This window comes from Propithecus coquereli, unplaced genomic scaffold (genome assembly GCF_000956105.1).
Source record: "Propithecus coquereli isolate 6110/MARCELLA unplaced genomic scaffold, Pcoq_1.0 Scaffold559, whole genome shotgun sequence".
Lineage (NCBI taxonomy): Eukaryota > Metazoa > Chordata > Mammalia > Primates > Indriidae > Propithecus > Propithecus coquereli.
The window spans coordinates 697,442-701,354 of record NW_012151496.1 but is presented as its reverse complement, the minus strand read 5'-3'; positions in this window follow the sequence as shown (position 1 = coordinate 701,354).

The following is a 3,913-nucleotide window of genomic DNA, read 5'->3' as shown; positions in this document are numbered from 1 at the left end:
AACTTGATCATCATGATCATTCTACTATACATATATATGTATATATGTATCAAAACATCACATTGTATATAAATAAAGCTGAAAAAGAACAAAAATCCTCATAAAATACAAAACAAAAGAATAGATTTTACTTTGTTTCAAGACTAATTCAGGAAAGTAGTATTTCACTAAGAATCTTAGACATGCTGCCCATCCTATATAAATATTTTTCTGTGTTCTTTAGTGTTACTATATAACACAATATTCGAAAATATGAGTAGAATTATTAGGATGAAGTCATACCAGAAGTTTCTGATGTTCTCATTTGGGGGCCTTGCCTCCCTTTTAACATTTCAGACATCCATACCAGGAAATCGTGTGGATTATTGATAGGTCCCAATAGTTCAGGCTTCCTGTCCTTTATATTTTAATTTTATGTATGTCCTTCCAACATCCAGTAGCCATTCATCAAAATTACTAGGAGGAAACTAGGTTCCTTCTCCAGGGAGCAGTAAACATTGCAGATAAGAAGAAATGCATAATGTGGTGGAAGCAAAGAAGGTCCTTATGCAAATGACGGGTCATCCTGGACCATTCAGCTTCCTATAGATTTCTAAGAAACAGAAATAGAGACAACTTTTCTGGAGGGGAGGATTGAATCTTTTGCCCATCAACATAAACTTTTTCAAACATTTTTGAGTACTTGGACTCCATGCTTTAATATTATGTTGCTATAATGTTAGTAATTTCACATTAAAAAAAGGTTTTCATTTCTTTTGGTAGCTTCTATTTAATATGGCTGCACTACGTGCAATATAAACCTCTTGATGTACTAAGAGGCATCTTTGAACTGCTAAGATATACCAACATTGGTTTATAATATTATTTAGCTTCTATTAGATAACTATGTGGTACTATACAAATTATTAAAGACAAGTATCATCTATCATGCAGCATTGCTGGGAGAGTTAGATATAATTTATGTATAGCTCATAGCACAATGATTTGTATATAGCAAGTATGATCCACCTTACTAATTAATTTGCTTCTATAAATATATGATCACTTATTTGTTTCAATTAGCCATCAATCCTTCACTTATTAGCAGCAAGTCCATTGTCTTTTTCTTGAGACATTTGGTCACCAACTCTTATTGTCCAAAAAAAATCCAGAGACTTATTCAGTTCAAAAGGAGGTTAGTACTATTTTCAGACATTAAGAAGACAAAAATAATTGGTCCATTTTTGCTATTTGTCCCTTCCTCTCAAACAGCATGGGAGCTGATGGATGACATAGTATGAGGAATGATGATTTCTCCATTGTAGCAGGGATGCTCCTCCTGACCCAGGCTCCTACTGTACCATAGTGATGTTCCACACTGAGTACCAAAATTATAACACCTTTTGTCCATGAACCCATGCTTAGTTATTGCTCTGCAAAACACAGCCATTATGCCTGAAAGGCTGGTGTGCTAACATCATCTTTCCTCTTGTGTACATTGGTTCTTAGGTTGATTGCCAGACATGCTGCCATCCAAGTGTATATTTGAAGTCATCTGTACTAGCAGACTTGGTCAGGAACCTTGAGAGCAGGGCCGTTATTTCTTGCTGTGACCCTAACACCTACATTTGTGCTAGGCCCTTAATGGACGGATGGATGAATGAATGAATGAATGAATTCACTCAGTTTAGCCCTCTGATATTGAATCTCATGGAGCATGACTGGAGGTCTTGTACACTTTTGCTTCCAAAATGTCTTAAGCAAATTGTTCCATCTCTTTCCCCAAGATCAGCTCTGCACAACAAAAGTTTTTAGTTTATAAGAAGTTTGATCATTTCAGTTGGTAAAAGTTAACATTACCCTCTTCCAATTGGATGAAGATGCTCCTTCCTTGCTAAGTATATATTATTTATTAATGAGGCCACAAACTGTATTCTTCTTAAGAAAGAGAAGTTCTGCTTCAAAGTGATGGTTTGTTCTTGTTTTCATGGGTAGGCAGCGAGAAGTTTCTTTTACCTTTGTAGGGCAGGCTGTTTCTCTTCTGACTAAACAGACAAGTTGTTTCAAAGCCATAGTTATGACTATTATATTTAGAAAGAGTGCCATTAAGATAGCTTAGTGTTATTACTAAAAGGGAAAATATTTATTTATCTGGAAATTTAATACATGAATAATATTTCATATGTCATGTTACTGGATGAATACTGCACTAAAATATGATTTCAGGAAAGAGAATGTTAGTTTCAAGGAATTTATTAGTGCTTCTAAAATACCAGCAACCCTCAGGAAGCTACGTATACACACAAAAGTTATTACCATTAATGGTAGAATTCTATGAAAGTAAAGTGAATCATAGCAATGAAAAATGTGCAAACAGAGCCCTTTTTAAAAATACTATCTATGGTATTATCTTATAGGACAAGCCAAATTTTGAGAGGTGCCTAAAATGATCATATTGTTGACAAAATGATATATCAAGGCATCTTTGTCAGCTAAAATTAAAACAAAAATTTGTGACGATTAGTATTATTCAAAAGAGATTAAACTTCCCCTTCTAACATTGAACCAGAGGCTTGAGGATCACTTGCTATGGAGGCTGGAAAAGGGATTTCTGCATTGGCTGGGAGATTAGCATCCATGACCATTAATATCTCTCCCAATAAAAAGTCTACAATGACACTTGCGGTTTTCAATGTAATTAGTATTTAGTTTCCAGTTTAAATCTCGAACCCACCCCTGTCCAGCTGCACTCCCCCACCCACCTCTGCTGCAACGGAGAATAAAGACTCACCTGAAAGTTTCAGTGCTCCACCCACCACCTGGGGCATTTGAGTGCTTCTCCTGAGGGACTATAGCCAGCCACAAGACCACAAAATAACATTGCAGCTTGTTATCTTGGGAAAGCACCACCTACTGATAGGGAGGTCAATTTGCACACCCTTTAGTGCATTTACTCACTCAATCTTACAGAGTGTGTGGCAGTCCAAGGAGTGGCCAGTTGGGGAGCACCTACCATTCCCCACAGAAAAATCATGCTGCTGGATAAGGACAGAAAGAACCCAGATTGATGCCTTAGCATACAAGGATTTAGCGCCCTCCCCCATGAACAGCTTTCCTGGTTTGGAGAGCTTGTCTTGACCCCACCTACCAGTGGCTCCTCCTAGTGGTTAGAAAAACAACATCTGAGCCATGCGAAAGCTTTGCAAATCCTTTTAGGCCCACTCAACCTAGCCGCTAACTGTACTGTTCGTCCCCCAACTTCAGTGTCAGTGGAGATCAAGAAACCCCCTGGGAGCTATAGGGTCCCTCCTAAAGCTTCAGGCACTGAAGTACTCCACCTGGGGGACCAGAGTCAACCACAGACATGAAAGAACATTTTGGCAGCTGAATCTATCACATAAACATCAACCAATGACAGGGAGAACAATGATACAGGCCGTGATAGCATCTTCCAACTCAAGCAAACAGGGTGAGGCTGATTTACACTCACAAGTACCACCCAACCATCACCAAGAGTAAGATGGAGGACTTAACTAAACTATATACTATTGGGAAGCGGTGAAGACAGCAGGTCAGAGATAACCCAAGAGGTAAACCAAACCCACTAGAATAGCCTGTAGACAACTCAGGACCAGCACTTCTCTCCCTGGCACATTCAGGAATGATCCTCAGGGACCTGGAGACAGGCCCATAAGGCAGGCTTAGCACCCTAGGTCAGAACTGAAAGGCCACATAAGAAGGAATCAGAGAAAGAACTCAAGAAACATGAAATATCAGAGCTGAAGGACACCACAAAAGAAAGCAATAACTCCTTACCAAGGGATACCAACCAAATGAAAAGATTGAAATGACAAATAAAGAATTTCGAGTATGGATTGTAAGAAAGCTCAAAGAAATACAAGAGAAAATAGAAACCTAACATAAGGAAACCACA